The sequence below is a fragment of the Carlito syrichta genome, unplaced genomic scaffold (assembly GCF_000164805.1).
Source record: "Carlito syrichta isolate Samal-C Ts95f unplaced genomic scaffold, Tarsius_syrichta-2.0.1 Scaffold316456, whole genome shotgun sequence".
Lineage (NCBI taxonomy): Eukaryota > Metazoa > Chordata > Mammalia > Primates > Tarsiidae > Carlito > Carlito syrichta.
The window spans coordinates 111,013-121,449 of record NW_007260552.1 but is presented as its reverse complement, the minus strand read 5'-3'; positions in this window follow the sequence as shown (position 1 = coordinate 121,449).

Here is a 10,437-nt window from a genome sequence, read left to right as displayed (position 1 = left end):
GGATCATCATTTGTCAAGCAAGTTTTGAATGAACACTAAAAGCTTTGTCACATACATCACATTTGTAGGGTTTCTTTCCAGTATGGATCATAGTATGTTGAGCAAGGTCATAAGGGCTGTGAAAGGCTTTGCCACATTCTTCACATTTGCAGAGTTTCTCTCCAGTATGAATGGTCTTACGTTCAGCAAGTTCTCCTTGAGAGCAAAAGGCTTTGCCTCATTTTTCACTTATGAAGGCTTTCTCTTCCCTATGGATTTTTTCACATCTATTTAGATAGGATAATTTCCTAAATGCTTTCCCACATATATTGTGTACATTTCCTCCACTATTTTTTTGATGGTGACCACAATTTGAGGACTGGTTAAACGTCTTGCCATATTCATGTTTGAATGTGATTTCAGAAATATGGATACGCTGGTGGATAACAAATTTAGAGTGTTGATGAAAGATTTTCCCACTCTTGTTACATATGTAATGGTTATTTGCAATTGAGCATCCTATCTGCCTTTCACCCTCATGCACACTTTCCCAAGATTTTTTTAAGTGTAAGTTTTTAAGGCCAAATTTTCCATATTTTCCCATTGGCATCTTTGTAAGTGAATCTTTTATGGTCTTTTCTGGCAAAAGGCCTTCAGTGTAATGAAAAGTCACAGCTGAAAATCATGAAAATAAAAATTTATTGAATGTACTGGACTCTGGTGAATATCCTTTAAAAATCAAGCATAATATTATCCCATGCTAAGGACATAAGTATGATGGTGAATACAAATCACAGGTTTTCACTCCTTCATAAATATATGTAGTTTAGAAAATACTTGCCTATGTAAGAACTCAAAAAACAGGTAAGACTTTGCAGAATCCCCAGTGAGCACAATGTTAAAACAAGTTATGTGGAAGAGAAAGTTGAGTAATTTTGCCACCATAATCTCTCTTCATTCACAAATACAGCATGAGGCAATCAGATGAAATGTTCTAACACTTGATTTCTTCCTGAGGGAATAAACAGAAGGGTATAGCATGAATCTAAACTTCTGCCCTTTGGGAGTTTAGCCAAAGGTTGGTTTCTGTTGCAACTTACAGAGAAGGCACATCCTAAGAACAGGTATGAGAGGTTCCTAGAATCTCTAACTTAGTGATTAGTGTTACATTAATCTAGACAAAGCAACTTTATAAACATTATGATGTGTATATCTTTGAATTTCAAATACCCCAATTCTATCAAAGTATGTCAAAACATAGAAATAATCAGGATAAATGACTCAATTAAGCATACAACAAAAATTTGCAGAGCTGCAAATTATAAGAAAGTCAGAAATTTTCAAACAAAATGAAGAAAAATAAGAAAACAACTTTATTGAACTCAAACTAGGATAAACATAAACATACAGTCAGACAAGCTATTATCAAAGTTTTGTGCTAACTGTAATTGCAGTACTTAGGAGACTGAAGGGGAGTGATCACCTGAGTCAAGAAGCTTAAGGCTGTAATGAGTCTTACTTCAACCACTGCACTTCTGCCTGGGTGACAGAGAACATGGCTGATAAAACAAAATCATAAAAAGGATTTTGAAAACATCCTTGATATTGATATTGATCTCAGTAATAATTTTTTATGACTACAGGAATAAAAGTAAATATAAAAAAGTTGGAGACATCAAATAGAAAAGATTTTGCATTGTAAAGGGAAAAGGAAGAAGGTTAACAGGACAAGATAAAACATCTGCAAACCATATATTAGATGAGATGTTAATATCCAAAATATACAAGAAAATTATACAAATCAAAGGTATAAACAAGAAAAGGATAAACACTTGAGTAAAATAAGTCAAAAAATGAACAGTTATTTATCCAATGAGGACAAATTGCCAACAGGTACATGAAACAGCACCGAACATCACCAATGGAGGCCATTTCAAATAAGCACAATCAAACCGGGCTCGGTGGCTCAGCCTGTCATCCCGTGCTTTGGGAGGCTGAGGTGAGTGGATTTGCCTGAGCCTGTGAGTTCAAGACCCACCTGGGCAACTTGGCGAGGCCTCATCTCTACAATAAATAAAAAAACTTAGCTGAGAGTGGTAGCTCACACCTGTAGTTCCAGCTACTTAGAAGGTTGAGGTTGAAGGATTGCTGGAGCCCAGCAGGTCAAGGCTGTGGTGGCTGGGAGCATGCCACTGCACTCCAGTCTGGGCGACAGAGTGAGACTCCAACTCAAAAAAAAAAAAAAAAAGCACAATTATGATATATTATCTCACACTTGTTAGAATAGCTAATATCAACCAGAAAAGAACCTTTGATAAGGATGTGAAGAAAAAGAAATCCTGTATACTCTTGGTGAGTTTAAAATTGTTAGAGTTGTATAGAAATCATTATCACATTTTTTAAAAAAATAAGAATAAACTGCCACATAACAGAAATTCCTTTTCTGGTTATATAATCAAAGGAAATAAAATCAGTATAAAAAGAAGTACCAGATCCCTATGTGCATTGCAGCATCGTCAAGATGGCCAAACTTGACAACCTAAACATTTGTGGATTCTGTGTTGATTAAGAAAATAACGTGTATATACACAATGGCATATGATTCAGCCAAAAAAAAAATTAAAGAATCCTGCTATTTCAACTTTATGGATGAAATTGTAAGACATTATGCTAACTGAAGGGAGCCAGGCACACACACAAATACTGTGTGAGGATGGGTACAGTGGTTCAAGTCTGTAATCCCAGAATATTAGAAGGCTGAGTCAACAGGTTTACCTAAGCTCGGGGGTTCAAGACCAGTCTGGACATCTTGGTGAGACCTCATAACTATGATAAATAAAAAAATAAGCTTGGCATGGCAGTGAGTGCCTGTAGTATCAGCTACTTGAAAGACTGATATGGAAGGATCACCTGAGTCCAGCAATGAGGCTGTGGTGGTCATTAGCATGCCACTTCACACCAGTCCGGGTGACAGAGTGAGACTCCAACTCAGGAAAAAAAAGCTAACGTATAACATAGTGACATACTTAATAATGATGTCTCATATGCTTATAAAATTTGCTAAAATAGAAGACATCATGTGTTTTCCTTACAAACATACAAATGGCAATTATGTATGAGGGTTGATATGTTCATTAATACAATTGTAATCATTTCACAATGCATAAACATCTCAAATTATTACATTATTCACAACATATGGTTATACATTTTTTCTTTATGTATAAAAAATCAGATGTTAATCACACATACATAAAAACACGTACATGCATGTTTCTGTATATGTATATATATGTTAGTCCTAAGCTCCATACTAAAGAAAAGAAAATTATAAAATAATAGTTATTAAAACACAAGGTGACATGTGGGAGTTTAACACATGTTTATCAATCCTCTATGCAATATAGTATATTTAAACATTAGGCTATATAGATAAATTACCAGTCTTAGATCATACAATAAAAGTAAAATTAAAATAACAGGAATTCTTCTATTAAGAGACATAGTTTGAATTCTGGCAGAACTATGGAGAATGGATTTATATAAAATCATTGGAAATCTCCCTAGTATAGAAAATCAAAAAGTAGAAAACATGTGTCCAGAGAGTTCTTAAAATTCCTAAAACAGATAACAAAATCACTACTGTCACATATGTCCAAATATGATGCAAAAAGAAAACATAAAAAATAGTTGGAAATGGATTTCCAAATAAATAAGCAGATATCTGTACATCTCCAAAGCATCGGAAGGATAGTCAGATTATGCAGTTCCCAGCAAACCATTAGGTGGACTTGATTTCCTCTGTAAACTTGAAAGATCATTGAAGAAGCAGAGTTTTTGGAGAATTTCAGAACATGGAATACCAGATGTTCCTTTGTGATACCAAGAGAAAAAAATCCGAGGCTTCTCAGAAACCATTTCCATTGGAGCAGACCACCTTCCCAAACATTATTTAAAGCTCTGATTCCTTGACCTGGGTCATCTGCTTCATTCACTCCCACCTACCTGGAAGTTTAGCTAACGTGCGGTGTCTCTTCACATCCCAGGGCTCTTTCCTTTTTTTCAGACATATGATGAGGTCTGGCTTAGAGACAGCAAGTCCTGTTTAATTAGAAGAAAGTAGCGTGACTCTTGCTGGGGTTCTTCAATTATAAGTCTAGTATTGTGATCAATCGAGAAGACAATATACAAGATTCTGGAAAATTAATCCCAAAATACTTTCCCAATAAAACCTTTAGCACATTTAGATAAAATTTTAAATTTGTGGGTTTCTTTTATTTTGAGTTGGAGTCTCACTCTATTGCCCAGATGGAGTGCAGTGGAAAGTTCACGGCCACCCCAGCATTCACCTGTTTGGCTCAGGTGATTATTCTTCCTCAGTCTACCAAGTAGCCAGATCTACAGGTGCTCATTACCACTCCTGATTAATTTTTTGATTTTTTTTTTTTTGAGTTGGAATCTCACTCAGTCGCCCAGACTGGAGTGCAGTGGCCGCTCCCAGCCACTGCAGCCTCGACCTGCTGGGCTCCAGGAATCCTTCCGCCTCAGTCTTCCACATAGCTGGTACTACAGGCACGCACTACCACGCCTGGCTAATTTGTTGATTTATTGTAGAGATGAGGTCTCACCAAGTTGCCCAGGCGGGTCTCAAAATGTAAAAATTAGTAGAAACATTGTGTCAGCATGTTGCAACATTACATCATGATTAAGCTCCCTTTATGTCAGGGATGCTTAGGAGATTCAGCATTTGGGAATCCATCAATACAATTAGTCACATTAATAAAACCGATGAGAAAGACATATAACCTCATCAATCAATCAAAAAGATACTATCTATATTTCTTTTATTTTTATTTTTATATTTTAAAATTATTTTTTGAGTTGGAGCCTCACTCAGACTGGAGTGCAGTGGCCGCTCCTGACCGCTGCAGCCTCGACCTGCTGGGCTCCAGCGATCCTTCTGCCTCAGCCTTCCAAGTAGCTGGAACTACAAGCACGTGCTACCACTCCCGGCTAATTTTTTTGATATATTGTAAATATGAGGTCTCACCAAGTTGCCCAGGCAGGTCTCGAACCCACGGACTCAGGCAATCCACTCGCCTCAGCCTCCCAAAGCACTGGAATTACAGGCTGAGCCACCGAGCCTGGCTCTTTATCTATATTTATATGAGGACAGTTCATATCAACTACTTCAGCAAATTTTTTAAGCACAGAAGACATTAGTAATAACTATAGTCAGAATGTTATACATCAGATTCCTAAAATTCACTGATAACTGAAATTTTGTATATTTTGAACATCTCTCACTTTCCCCACCTGCAGACCCTGGTGATCACCATTGTACTGTCTGCCTGTATGAGTGCAATGTTTTTTTATTTCACACATAAGTGAGATCACACAGTATTTGTGTGCCTGGCTTTTTTGACTTAGCATAGTATTTTACAGTTTCATCCATGAAGTTGACATGGCAGGATTCATCGATTTTGTTTTATGGTTGAATAATATTCTATTATTTATATATACCAAATTTTCTTAATTCAGCATGTGCAAACATTTAAGTTTTTTACATAGCTTGGCCAATGTGACAAAGGCTGAAATGAACATGATAGTGTAGATGCTTCTCTAGATAATGATTTTATGTCCTTGGGTCATATACACTGAAAGGAGATTGCCAGATTGTATGGTAGTTGATTTTTTAAAAAAATATATTCATAATCATTTTGATAATGACTCTACCAGTTTAAAACTCACCAACACGGTACAGTCTTTCTTTCTTTTTATGTCCTCGTCCAAACTTAGCTCTATTTGTTGATAGTAGTCATCCTAACAGGTATGAGATGAAATCTCTTTGTTGTGTTGATTTGTGATTGCCTGGTGATTGGTGATGTTATACACCATCTTATATATTCATTCAAAATTTGTACGTCTTCAGTGGAAAAATACCTATTTATTCTCGGTCTATTTCAGTCAAGTGATTATCATTTTATTGTTTTGCTTTTGATCTGTATGAGTTCCTGGTACATTTCACATATTAATCTCTTATTAGATAGATGGTTTGCAAATATTTTCTCTTATTCTGTAAGGCTTCTTCCTGTTTCCTTTACCGTAGAGCTTTGTTTATTTGTTTTGTTTATTTATTTATTTATTTATTTATTTAGGGTTGGTGTCTCACTCTGTTGCCCAGACTGGAGTGCAGGAGCATGCTCAGGGCCACCACAGCCTTGATCTGCTGGGGTCAGGCAATCCTTCCACCTCAACCTTCCAAGTAGCTGGATCTATAGGTGTGCGCTACAATGCCTAGCTAATTTTTTTGATTTATTGTACAGATGAGGTCTCTCCAAGTTGCCCAGGTGTGTCTGGGACCCGCAGGCTCAGGCAATCCACTCACCTCAGCCTCCCAAAGCGTGGGATTACAGGCTGAGCCCCCCAGCCCGGCTTCACTATCCATTTATTAAGGGAAATTTAGGTCGCTTCCACCTTTTGACTTTTTTGAATAATGTTGCAATAAACATGGGTGTGCAAATATGTCTTTCAGGTTCTGCTTTGAGTAGATACCTAGAAGTAGGATTACTGAGTCATAGGGTAAATTTATTTTTTAATTTTCTGAGGCATTTTCACATTGCTTTTTATAGTGACTGCATCCTTTTTTTCCCCCTGAGCAACAATACACAAGAATTCCACATCCTCGACAACATTTGCTATTTTAACAGTGGTCTTCCTAATGGATGTGAGGTTGCACCTCAGTGTATAATCTGACTGTTTGTCCATTGCTTTGAAGATTTGGGGAAAATCTGGGCATATATCAAGAGACCACTATTTTAAGTCATTTTAAAACTTCTGTTTGTGCCTCATGTCATAAGTGTATATGGGTGTAGAGGAAATATTGGGATTTGGCTGAGAAAGGACAGATTATGTGACATGTTTTCCGTGTTATGGTATCGAATTCCATTGAGGTTCAAACATAATTCTACAGGAACTCAGACTGAGTTATTAGATCGGGGCACAAGGAATTACATTACATAAAAATGTAAAATTTTTCAAAATTTTCACTATTTTAGTATGAAGTAAGGTTAGAAATTTAAACTTTATTTGACAAGTGTTTCCATTATAACATGATATAATGTATCTATTCACTTCATAGAATAAACTGCTGTAGGTCAAGCTTAGAGTAAATTGCCAATTGTTATCTTTTTTCTTTAAAACGATCATTTTATGATTTTGTCTTTTTTAATATAATCAATACTAGGGCAATATGCTATATAGTTTCACTTTTTAATTGGCAGTATATTAGTTCACCTGTAATTTTAGTTTGAAAAGTTCTGAAACAACATGCTAGAATGTACATATTATGTAAAAATTGAATTAGCCTCCCACATTTATTTAAATGTTTACTTTTGATGCTTAATTTTATTCCACATATAGTTATTATTAGGTAGTCCATCTACTTTCCTTAACCTGAATCTGAATAATAGTATTTCTAATCATGTATTTCTGTTGGTTCACTTTATATTTTGTTGTTTCATATTATATTTTATAATATTCAAATCAAGGAGGTCATGTGAAATGAAGTATTTAAAGTGTTTTTGCTGTATTTCTTGAGATGTTTAGTGTTTGCAGTGTATTGGTTAAAACTTAAATTTGTACTTGAAATGTAAAACTCCATTTTGTGACTTGTTTCCATGTTGTTAACTTGTTATTGAACTTCTGTGTAGCTGATGCAAGAATTTAAATTTTTGCTCATAAACAACCCTCAGAGCCCTGCACCCCACCCAGTGCTCTAACGGTTTCCCCCCTATCAGTGTATACTGTGTGTCCCCTTATCTAAGTGTACCATTTGTCAAACCCCAGAATATGTTTCATATTTTTATCTCTGTAATGACTCAGTTTCCCAATTGCTTTTGCGTATAAAGACTCCCCACAAGTTTCATTCGTTGTCAAGAGTCTGGGAGGCACAAGCCCCCTCTCGACCACTGGCTTTAATAAAGGACTTACTTATTAATTTGACCTTTAATTTGGCTGGTTATTCACGCGTATAACACGTGAATCAAGGACGAAGAGACTTAACGAATTTCCAGAACTCCTCTTGGTACCCAGATGTCTACACTTTTAAGCCACGTCTTGACCTGGGTCCCCTTTGTCCCCCTAACCAGGATAAAAACCCAAGACAACACACACAACCTAAAGGGGTCTTTAGGACGCCAGTCCGTCTTTGTAATGTCCTTCCTAAATAAAGTCACAGCCCTTGTTTCAACTTCCTTTTGAGACTTATTGGCTGTCTTGCTATGAGCAGAATGGAGTTTGGACCTGGTGACACCAACTGCCAATGATCTCGATGACATGTCCTGGGAATTTCCACCTGGATATTCATTAGGCAACTGTGGGACTGTGACCCACCAGCACCTGCCCGTGACCGGCTTCCTCCTTTCCCTTCTCAAAATCTTTCCCTACAGGTCTCTCTGAGGATGCCACACCATGAGACTGGCTGGGGCTTCAGGATTCAAGACCCGCTGTTGGCCCAAGGGAACTCCTTAACGCTGTGATGGAGGCTCTGTTTAACCTTGAGGAAGAGAGTGGGACAAGGACCAGGATCACGTCCCCCAACCCCCACGGTTATGATGCTTCCCATGAGCCCCTCCCAGGTCCCACACAACTGGAGGGAGGGGCTGTGTGGAGATGGCTCACAGCAAGGGGTCGCCAGAGACAGAACCCCAGAGTCCCGGTCCAGCCCAACCCTGCGTCGAGGGGACCCGACTGAGAGGCTACCGGAATCAAATTCAGTCTTAGAGCTGACGGGGAGACTAGTCCCGGCACAGCTGGGCCATCCGGGTTCATCCTCCCTTCCCCTCTGGGGACATGCACCCCCATACGCATTCCTGGCTTCCAGATGTCCCGGCGTCCTCCCTACGGTTGTCCCAGGACCTGCAGGTCACAGGACAACGGAGGCTGCAATGAAGACACGTGGAGCTCCTAGAGCATCAGAACCAGGAAGCAGGGATGGCCCTGTTCTGTGCGCAGGCGAAGGAGATGAAGGTCTGATCAGATCCCGGAGGCCGTCCTCTCACTTCTGGCTCCTGTTTGGGCAATTTACAAAGCTGCCCCGTGTTGATTGGGTAGGGTTCCAGGCTCCACTCCCTCTGAACTTGAGTGTCAGTGGATGCCATCAGATAGGGCTGAATGAGACAAGAAAAGGTTGGAATTTCTCCCTGCACCGGAAGCGTGGGTGGGAGGAGCTGACTGACACCCATGTTGCCGGAAACACTAGGAACACGAATCTTACGAGCTCCTGGTTTGTGGGTCACACAGGGCTGCAAGACGACAATTCCAGCACATCAGATCGGGGTGGGACACGTCTCGCCCCATCAGAGCTCTGCAGCTGTCACGTTCTCCTTGTTACTACCTTGCACGTGGAGTGAAATCTCAGAGGGACAACTGGGGCAAGGCCAGCTGGACAGTGGGGATAGTGAGATTTGGGAGGGCACCTGGCCGTGGCCCAACTGGGAAGAAGGGGCTTGCCATCCCCCATCCCTGGGAAGTTCACAGTCTTCTCTACCCACATCTGCTCCCTCCAGAGCACCGGTCTCCTCAGCCCAGGGCCCATCTTCTTCCTCCCGTGGGGATGGGGCTGATGTCCCAGACATCACCCATGATTCCCCGCCCTCTGCTCTCTCCAGGCAGAGTCCAGTGAAGCCACTTTGGGAGAAATCCCGCATCCACACCCTAATATGGTTTCAGAGGTTTGCAAGGAATCATGGGATATGGCTTCCTGAAAACATCACTGTGACTGGCGCGTTTTCATGTATGTGTGTTTTGAGGCACCTGGGAGCAAAGTTTTTTTTTTTTTGAGTTAGAGTCTCACTCCTTTGCTCAGGCAGGAGTGCATTGGCACACTCATGGTCACCCCAGCATTGACCTGTTGGGCTCTGGTGTTCCTTCTGCCTCAACCTTCCAAGTAGCTGGAACAATAGGCTCATGCTACCACGCCTGGTTTATTTTTTAGTTATTGTAGAGACGAGGTCTTCCCAAGTTGCCCGGGATTGTCTTGAACCCGTGGGCTCAGGCAATCCATTAGCCTTGGCCTCCCAAAGTGCTGAAATTACAGGCTGAGCCACTGAGTCTGGCCAGGGAGCAAAATTATTGGGACACTCAGGGATCTGCTAAAAGCAAAGGAGAAACCCCACTCCCAGGCACATGTCTAGTCGACCTTTTTTTTTTTCCAGTGACTAGATCTTACCAAGTTGCCCACGCTGGTCTCGAACTCATGGACACAGGCAATCCTCTCACTTCTGATTCCCAAAGTGCTAGGATGACAGGCATGAGGCATGGCTCTGGCCTACTGGACCATTTTTGCCAACCCATTTCAGTGAATGTGAACCCAACCTGGAGCTGAGGTGGTACCGGCATTTTCCAATTACACTCATCAGGCTCTTCTCAACCGAGGCCTGACTGATCAATGTCTCA